At 45.1% G+C, this 7500-nt stretch overlaps 22 non-coding genes across 22 annotated transcripts; all 22 read left to right on the top strand.

Moving 5' to 3' along the window:
- Positions 1-64: 64 nt before the first annotated feature.
- TRNAP-CGG (transfer RNA proline (anticodon CGG)) lies at positions 65-136 on the top strand. Its single transcript has one exon. It is a non-coding gene; the product is annotated as a tRNA-Pro (tRNA).
- Positions 137-257: 121 nt separating this feature from the next.
- TRNAP-UGG (transfer RNA proline (anticodon UGG)) lies at positions 258-329 on the top strand. The gene has a single exon. It is a non-coding gene; the product is annotated as a tRNA-Pro (tRNA).
- A 469-nt stretch (positions 330-798) lies between these two features.
- On the top strand, positions 799-870 carry TRNAP-AGG (transfer RNA proline (anticodon AGG)). Its single transcript has one exon. It is a non-coding gene; the product is annotated as a tRNA-Pro (tRNA).
- A 135-nt stretch (positions 871-1005) lies between these two features.
- On the top strand, positions 1006-1077 carry TRNAP-CGG (transfer RNA proline (anticodon CGG)). The gene has a single exon. It is a non-coding gene; the product is annotated as a tRNA-Pro (tRNA).
- Positions 1078-1198: 121 nt separating this feature from the next.
- Positions 1199-1270, top strand: TRNAP-UGG (transfer RNA proline (anticodon UGG)). Its single transcript has one exon. It is a non-coding gene; the product is annotated as a tRNA-Pro (tRNA).
- Positions 1271-1748: 478 nt separating this feature from the next.
- On the top strand, positions 1749-1820 carry TRNAP-AGG (transfer RNA proline (anticodon AGG)). The gene has a single exon. It is a non-coding gene; the product is annotated as a tRNA-Pro (tRNA).
- A 135-nt stretch (positions 1821-1955) lies between these two features.
- Positions 1956-2027, top strand: TRNAP-CGG (transfer RNA proline (anticodon CGG)). Its single transcript has one exon. It is a non-coding gene; the product is annotated as a tRNA-Pro (tRNA).
- A 121-nt stretch (positions 2028-2148) lies between these two features.
- On the top strand, positions 2149-2220 carry TRNAP-UGG (transfer RNA proline (anticodon UGG)). The gene has a single exon. It is a non-coding gene; the product is annotated as a tRNA-Pro (tRNA).
- Positions 2221-2705: 485 nt separating this feature from the next.
- On the top strand, positions 2706-2777 carry TRNAP-AGG (transfer RNA proline (anticodon AGG)). Its single transcript has one exon. It is a non-coding gene; the product is annotated as a tRNA-Pro (tRNA).
- Positions 2778-2912: 135 nt separating this feature from the next.
- Positions 2913-2984, top strand: TRNAP-CGG (transfer RNA proline (anticodon CGG)). Its single transcript has one exon. It is a non-coding gene; the product is annotated as a tRNA-Pro (tRNA).
- A 121-nt stretch (positions 2985-3105) lies between these two features.
- TRNAP-UGG (transfer RNA proline (anticodon UGG)) lies at positions 3106-3177 on the top strand. The gene has a single exon. It is a non-coding gene; the product is annotated as a tRNA-Pro (tRNA).
- A 474-nt stretch (positions 3178-3651) lies between these two features.
- On the top strand, positions 3652-3723 carry TRNAP-AGG (transfer RNA proline (anticodon AGG)). The gene has a single exon. It is a non-coding gene; the product is annotated as a tRNA-Pro (tRNA).
- Positions 3724-3858: 135 nt separating this feature from the next.
- On the top strand, positions 3859-3930 carry TRNAP-CGG (transfer RNA proline (anticodon CGG)). Its single transcript has one exon. It is a non-coding gene; the product is annotated as a tRNA-Pro (tRNA).
- Positions 3931-4051: 121 nt separating this feature from the next.
- On the top strand, positions 4052-4123 carry TRNAP-UGG (transfer RNA proline (anticodon UGG)). The gene has a single exon. It is a non-coding gene; the product is annotated as a tRNA-Pro (tRNA).
- A 473-nt stretch (positions 4124-4596) lies between these two features.
- TRNAP-AGG (transfer RNA proline (anticodon AGG)) lies at positions 4597-4668 on the top strand. Its single transcript has one exon. It is a non-coding gene; the product is annotated as a tRNA-Pro (tRNA).
- Positions 4669-4803: 135 nt separating this feature from the next.
- Positions 4804-4875, top strand: TRNAP-CGG (transfer RNA proline (anticodon CGG)). Its single transcript has one exon. It is a non-coding gene; the product is annotated as a tRNA-Pro (tRNA).
- Positions 4876-4996: 121 nt separating this feature from the next.
- TRNAP-UGG (transfer RNA proline (anticodon UGG)) lies at positions 4997-5068 on the top strand. Its single transcript has one exon. It is a non-coding gene; the product is annotated as a tRNA-Pro (tRNA).
- A 485-nt stretch (positions 5069-5553) lies between these two features.
- TRNAP-AGG (transfer RNA proline (anticodon AGG)) lies at positions 5554-5625 on the top strand. The gene has a single exon. It is a non-coding gene; the product is annotated as a tRNA-Pro (tRNA).
- Positions 5626-5760: 135 nt separating this feature from the next.
- TRNAP-CGG (transfer RNA proline (anticodon CGG)) lies at positions 5761-5832 on the top strand. Its single transcript has one exon. It is a non-coding gene; the product is annotated as a tRNA-Pro (tRNA).
- A 121-nt stretch (positions 5833-5953) lies between these two features.
- TRNAP-UGG (transfer RNA proline (anticodon UGG)) lies at positions 5954-6025 on the top strand. Its single transcript has one exon. It is a non-coding gene; the product is annotated as a tRNA-Pro (tRNA).
- A 481-nt stretch (positions 6026-6506) lies between these two features.
- Positions 6507-6578, top strand: TRNAP-AGG (transfer RNA proline (anticodon AGG)). The gene has a single exon. It is a non-coding gene; the product is annotated as a tRNA-Pro (tRNA).
- Positions 6579-6713: 135 nt separating this feature from the next.
- TRNAP-CGG (transfer RNA proline (anticodon CGG)) lies at positions 6714-6785 on the top strand. Its single transcript has one exon. It is a non-coding gene; the product is annotated as a tRNA-Pro (tRNA).
- The last annotated feature ends 715 nt before the right edge of the window (positions 6786-7500 follow it).

The following is a 7500-nucleotide window of genomic DNA, read 5'->3' as shown; positions in this document are numbered from 1 at the left end:
AGCCCACTTATAGCCTGTTCCACCACTCTGTGTCCTTTTCACTGCCACTGCTGTCGCCAGAGTCGGCTCGTTGGTCTAGGGGTATGATTCTCGCTTCGGGTGCGAGAGGTCCCGGGTTCAATTCCCGGACGAGCCCTTGATTTAGGCATAGTGATGGCCTACGCTCATAGTTATGCTCCTTGCAATTTCTTTGAACCTACTACCACACATGTATATACATCGGTTGGGTGGTACAGATCGCTACAGGGCTGCTAACTGGCTCGTTGGTCTAGGGGTATGATTCTCGCTTTGGGTGCGAGAGGTCCCGGGTTCAAATCCCGGACGAGCCCAAGTCTTTCCTCTTGCCATGTCAGGACGGGGAACGTTTGGCTCTGAGGTGTAGCACGGCTTCTTTCTAGTTCCCCTCATGATAGTTGATGAGTGTGTGCTGCACGGACTTTATTTTTGCCCTAAGTAACATTTTTTGAAATGCTACTGGCAAATGTTGTGCTAGCATGTAAGGCACCCATGATCCTAGAGCAGCCCTTGCAGAGCTTGTGTCAGTATACCACCCATACATTGTTTTTGCTGGTCACAATTTTGAAGCTTTTTTAAACAAAACATATGTATCAATAAAATCTTTAATCTACCAAAAATGGCTTCAACTAATATCAAGCATATCTATCACTTTAAAGGCAAAGCATTCATCTAGCCAATAGAAGGAACTTGCTACTGTTAAAAAAAAAAATAAAATAAAGGCACATGTGTGTGTTTAGTGTGCAAGCCGGGGATGCAGTTTCTATACCCTAGCTTCCATCTGGCTCGTTGGTCTAGGGGTATGATTCTCGCTTAGGGTGCGAGAGGTCCTGGGTTCAAATCCCGGACGAGCCCTTCCTTTAAACTACGTGTTGAACAGAAGCGAAAGAGTGCTCTTGCTAAAAGTAAGTGAAGAAATCAAGTAAAGCCCACTTATAGCCTGTTCCACCACTCTGTGTCCTTTTCACTGCCACTGCTGTCGCCAGAGTCGCCTCGTTGGTCTAGGGGTATGACTCTCGCTTCGGGTGCGAGAGGTCCCGGGTTCAATTCCCGGACGAGCCCTTGATTTAGGCATAGTGATGGCCTACGCTCATAGTTATGCTCCTTGCAATTTCTTTGAACCTACTACCACACATGTATATACATCGGTTGGGTGGTACAGGTCACTACAGGGCTGCTAACTGGCTCGTTGTTCTAGGGGTATGATTCTCGCTTTGGGTGCGAGAGGTCCCGGGTTCAAATCCCGGACGAGCCCAAGTCTTTCCTCTTGCCATGTCAGGACGGGGAACGTTTGGCTCTGAGGTGTAGCACGGCTTCTTTCTAGTTCCCCTCATGATAGTTGATGAGTGTGTGCTGCACGGACTTTATTTTTGCCCTAAGTAACATTTTTTGAAATGCTACTGGCAAATGTTGTGCTAGCATGTAAGGCACCCATGATCCTAGAGCAGCCCTTGCAGAGCTTGTGTCAGTATACCACCCATACATTGTTTTTGCTGGTCACAATTTTGAAGCTTTTTTAAACAAAACATATGTATCAATAAAATCTTTAATCTACCAAAAATGGCTTCAACTAATATCAAGCATATCTATCACTTTAAAGGCAAAGCATTCATCTAGCCAATAGAAGGAACTTGCTACTGTTAAAAAAAAAAAAAATAAAAAAAAAATAAAGGCACATGTGTGTGTTTAGTGTGCAAGCCGGGGATGCAGTTTCTATACCCTAGCTTCCATCTGGCTCGTTGGTCTAGGGGTATGATTCTCGCTTAGGGTGCGAGAGGTCCCGGGTTCAAATCCCGGACGAGCCCTTCCTTTAAACTACGTGTTGAACAGAAGCGAAAGAGTGCTCTTGCTAAAAGTAAGTGAAGAAATCAAGTAAAGCCCACTTATAGCCTGTTCCACCACTCTGTGTCCTTTTCACTGCCACTGCTGTCGCCAGAGTCGGCTCGTTGGTCTAGGGGTATGATTCTCGCTTCGGGTGCGAGAGGTCCCGGGTTCAATTCCCGGACGAGCCCTTGATTTAGGCATAGTGATGGCCTACGCTCATAGTTATGCTCCTTGCAATTTCTTTGAACCTACTACCACACATGTATATACATCGGTTGGGTGGTACAGGTCGCTACAGGGCTGCTAACTGGCTCGTTGGTCTAGGGGTATGATTCTCGCTTTGGGTGCGAGAGGTCTCGGGTTCAAATCCCGGACGAGCCCAAGTCTTTCCTCTTGCCATGTCAGGACGGGGAACGTTTGGCTCTGAGGTGTAGCACGGCTTCTTTCTAGTTCCCCTCATGATAGTTGATGAGTGTGTGCTGCACGGACTTTATTTTTGCCCTAAGTAACATTTTTTGAAATGCTACTGGCAAATGTTGTGCTAGCATGTAAGGCACCCATGATCCTAGAGCAGCCCTTGCAGAGCTTGTGTCAGTATACCACCCATACATTGTTTTTGCTGGTCACAATTTTGAAGCTTTTTTAAACAAAACATATGTATCAATAAAATCTTTAATCTACCAAAAATGGCTTCAACTAATATTAAGCATATCTATCACTTTAAAGGCAAAGCATTCATCTAGCCAATAGAAGGAACTTGCTACTGTTAAAAAAAAAAAAAATAAAAAAAAATAAAAAAATAAAGGCACATGTGTGTGTTTAGTGTGCAAGCCGGGGATGCAGTTTCTATACCCTAGCTTCCATCTGGCTCGTTGGTCTAGGGGTATGATTCTCGCTTAGGGTGCGAGAGGTCCCGGGTTCAAATCCTGGACGAGCTCTTCCTTTAAACTACGTGTTGAACAGAAGCGAAAGAGTGCTCTTGCTAAAAGTAAGTGAAGAAATCAAGTAAAGCCCACTTATAGCCTGTTCCACCACTCTGTGTCCTTTTCACTGCCACTGCTGTCGCCAGAGTCGGCTCGTTGGTCTAGGGGTATGATTCTCGCTTCGGGTGCGAGAGGTCCCGGGTTCAATACCCGGACGAGCCCTTGATTTAGGCATAGTGATGGCCTACGCTCATAGTTATGCTCCTTGCAATTTCTTTGAACCTACTACCACACATGTATATACATCGGTTGGGTGGTACAGGTCGCTACAGGGCTGCTAACTGGCTCGTTGGTCTAGGGGTATGATTCTCGCTTTGGGTGCGAGAGGTCCCGGGTTCAAATCCCGGACGAGCCCAAGTCTTTCCTCTTGCCATGTCAGGACGGGGAACGTTTGGCTCTGAGGTGTAGCACGGCTTCTTTCTAGTTCCCCTCATGATAGTTGATGAGTGTGTGCTGCACGGACTTTATTTTTGCCCTAAGTAACATTTTTTGAAATGCTACTGGCAAATGTTGTGCTAGCATGTAAGGCACCCATGATCCTAGAGCAGCCCTTGCAGAGCTTGTGTCAGTATACCACCCATACATTGTTTTTGCTGGTCACAATTTTGAAGCTTTTTTAAACAAAACATATGTATCAATAAAATCTTTAATCTACCAAAAATGGCTTCAACTAATATCAAGCATATCTATCACTTTAAAGGCAAAGCATTCATCTAGCCAATAGAAGGAACTTGCTACTGTTAAAAAAAATAAAAAATAAAAATAAAGGCACATGTGTGTGTTTAGTGTGGAAGCCGGGGATGCAGTTTCTATACCCTAGCTTCCATCTGGCTCGTTGGTCTAGGGGTATGATTCTCGCTTAGGGTGCGAGAGGTCCCGGGTTCAAATCCTGGACGAGCTCTTCCTTTAAACTACGTGTTGAACAGAAGCGAAAGAGTGCTCTTGCTAAAAGTAAGTGAAGAAATCAAGTAAAGCCCACTTATAGCCTGTTCCACCACTCTGTGTCCTTTTCACTGCCACTGCTGTCGCCAGAGTCGGCTCGTTGGTCTAGGGGTATGATTCTCGCTTCGGGTGCGAGAGGTCCCGGGTTCAATTCCCGGACGAGCCCTTGATTTAGGCATAGTGATGGCCTACGCTCATAGTTATGCTCCTTGCAATTTCTTTGAACCTACTACCACACATGTATATACATCGGTTGGGTGGTACAGGTCGCTACAGGGCTGCTAACTGGCTCGTTGGTCTAGGGGTATGATTCTCGCTTTGGGTGCGAGAGGTCCCGGGTTCAAATCCCGGACGAGCCCAAGTCTTTCCTCTTGCCATGTCAGGACGGGGAACGTTTGGCTCTGAGGTGTAGCACGGCTTCTTTCTAGTTCCCCTCATGATAGTTGATGAGTGTGTGCTGCACGGACTTTATTTTTGCCCTAAGTAACATTTTTTGAAATGCTACTGGCAAATGTTGTGCTAGCATGTAAGGCACCCATGATCCTAGAGCAGCCCTTGCAGAGCTTGTGTCAGTATACCACCCATACATTGTTTTTGCTGGTCACAATTTTGAAGCTTTTTTAAACAAAACATATGTATCAATAAAATCTTTAATCTACCAAAAATGGCTTCAACTAATATTAAGCATATCTATCACTTTAAAGGCAAAGCATTCATCTAGCCAATAGAAGGAACTTGCTACTGTTAAAAAAAAAAAAAAAAAAAATAAAGGCACATGTGTGTGTTTAGTGTGCAAGCCGGGGATGCAGTTTCTATACCCTAGCTTCCATCTGGCTCGTTGGTCTAGGGGTATGATTCTCGCTTAGGGTGCGAGAGGTCCCGGGTTCAAATCCCGGACGAGCCCTTCCTTCAAACTACGTGTTGAACAGAAGCGAAAGAGTGCTCTTGCTAAAAGTAAGTGAAGAAATCAAGTAAAGCCCACTTATAGCCTGTTCCACCACTCTGTGTCCTTTTCACTGCCACTGCTGTCGCCAGAGTCGGCTCGTTGGTCTAGGGGTATGATTCTCGCTTCGGGTGCGAGAGGTCCCGGGTTCAATTCCCGGACGAGCCCTTGATTTAGGCATAGTGATGGCCTACGCTCATAGTTATGCTCCTTGCAATTTCTTTGAACCTACTACCACACATGTATATACATCGGTTGGGTGGTACAGGTCGCTACAGGGCTGCTAACTGGCTCGTTGGTCTAGGGGTATGATTCTCGCTTTGGGTGCGAGAGGTCCCGGGTTCAAATCCCGGACGAGCCCAAGTCTTTCCTCTTGCCATGTCAGGACGGGGAACGTTTGGCTCTGAGGTGTAGCACGGCTTCTTTCTAGTTCCCCTCATGATAGTTGATGAGTGTGTGCTGCACGGACTTTATTTTTGCCCTAAGTAACATTTTTTGAAATGCTACTGGCAAATGTTGTGCTAGCATGTAAGGCACCCATGATCCTAGAGCAGCCCTTGCAGAGCTTGTGTCAGTATACCACCCATACATTGTTTTTGCTGGTCACAATTTTGAAGCTTTTTTAAACAAAACATATGTATCAATAAAATCTTTAATCTACCAAAAATGGCTTCAACTAATATTAAGCATATCTATCACTTTAAAGGCAAAGCATTCATCTAGCCAATAGAAGGAACTTGCTACTGTTAAAAAAAATAAAAATAAAAAAAAAAAAAAAAATAAAGGCACATGTGTGTGTTTAGTGTGCAAGCCGGGGATGCAGTTTCTATACCCTAGCTTCCATCTGGCTCGTTGGTCTAGGGGTATGATTCTCGCTTAGGGTGCGAGAGGTCCCGGGTTCAAATCCTGGACGAGCTCTTCCTTTAAACTACGTGTTGAACAGAAGCGAAAGAGTGCTCTTGCTAAAAGTAAGTGAAGAAATCAAGTAAAGCCCACTTATAGCCTGTTCCACCACTCTGTGTCCTTTTCACTGCCACTGCTGTCGCCAGAGTCGGCTCGTTGGTCTAGGGGTATGATTCTCGCTTCGGGTGCGAGAGGTCCCGGGTTCAATACCCGGACGAGCCCTTGATTTAGGCATAGTGATGGCCTACGCTCATAGTTATGCTCCTTGCAATTTCTTTGAACCTACTACCACACATGTATATACATCGGTTGGGTGGTACAGGTCGCTACAGGGCTGCTAACTGGCTCGTTGGTCTAGGGGTATGATTCTCGCTTTGGGTGCGAGAGGTCCCGGGTTCAAATCCCGGACGAGCCCAAGTCTTTCCTCTTGCCATGTCAGGACGGGGAACGTTTGGCTCTGAGGTGTAGCACGGCTTCTTTCTAGTTCCCCTCATGATAGTTGATGAGTGTGTGCTGCACGGACTTTATTTTTGCCCTAAGTAACATTTTTTGAAATGCTACTGGCAAATGTTGTGCTAGCATGTAAGGCACCCATGATCCTAGAGCAGCCCTTGCAGAGCTTGTGTCAGTATACCACCCATACATTGTTTTTGCTGGTCACAATTTTGAAGCTTTTTTAAACAAAACATATGTATCAATAAAATCTTTAATCTACCAAAAATGGCTTCAACTAATATTAAGCATATCTATCACTTTAAAGGCAAAGCATTCATCTAGCCAATAGAAGGAACTTGCTACTGTTAAAAAAAAAAAAAAAAAAAAAAAAAAAATAAAGGCACATGTGTGTGTTTAGTGTGCAAGCCGGGGATGCAGTTTCTATACCCTAGCTTCCATCTGGCTCGTTGGTCTAGGGGTATGATTCTCGCTTAGGGTGCGAGAGGTCCCGGGTTCAAATCCTGGACGAGCCCTTCCTTTAAACTACGTGTTGAACAGAAGCGAAAGAGTGCTCTTGCTAAAAGTAAGTGAAGAAATCAAGTAAAGCCCACTTATAGCCTGTTCCACCACTCTGTGTCCTTTTCACTGCCACTGCTGTCGCCAGAGTCGGCTCGTTGGTCTAGGGGTATGATTCTCGCTTCGGGTGCGAGAGGTCCCGGGTTCAATACCCGGACGAGCCCTTGATTTAGGCATAGTGATGGCCTACGCTCATAGTTATGCTCCTTGCAATTTCTTTGAACCTACTACCACACATGTATATACATCGGTTGGGTGGTACATAGGGATGGTCGGAATGCCAAATTCCGATTCCGCGGTAATTCCGCATTCCGTCATGTACAGATTACCGATTCCGCATTCCGCTACCAATTTCCGCATTGCAAGGCGGAATTTCCGCCGGAAATCGCGGAAATTCCGCCCGACTTTAACATCGATTTTCACAAAAACTATAAGGTCTTTTTGAAAACTTTTTTTTGCATCTTGCTCAGAAGGTTCTGTTTAATAAACCCTGCAAATTTGGTGTTTCTAGGACTCACGGGGGCTTTGCTATTAACTTCTAAAGTCGGTGGATTTTTACTGTAATGTAAAATGCAGAAAATAGACAGATGCAGATTTTCTGCATTTTACATTACAGTAAAAATCCGCCGACTTTAGCGGTTAATAGAAAAGCTCCCTTAAGTCCTAGAAACACCAAATTTTTAGCGTTTATTAAACTGAATCTTGTGAACAAGATGCAAAAAAAAGTTTTCAAAAAGACCTTATAGTTTTTGAGAAAATCGATGTTAAAGTCGGGTGGAATTTCCGCGATTTCCGGCGGAAATTTCCGCGATTTCCGGCGGAAATCCGCCTACGGCTCTTGCATTACCGATTTCCGCATTCCGATGCGGAAATGCAATT

This window comes from Hyperolius riggenbachi, chromosome 4 (assembly GCF_040937935.1).
Source record: "Hyperolius riggenbachi isolate aHypRig1 chromosome 4, aHypRig1.pri, whole genome shotgun sequence".
NCBI classification, from domain to species: Eukaryota; Metazoa; Chordata; class Amphibia; order Anura; family Hyperoliidae; genus Hyperolius; species Hyperolius riggenbachi.
The sequence above is the reverse complement of the archived record's forward strand: the minus strand, read 5'-3'. Positions and strand labels throughout refer to the sequence as shown.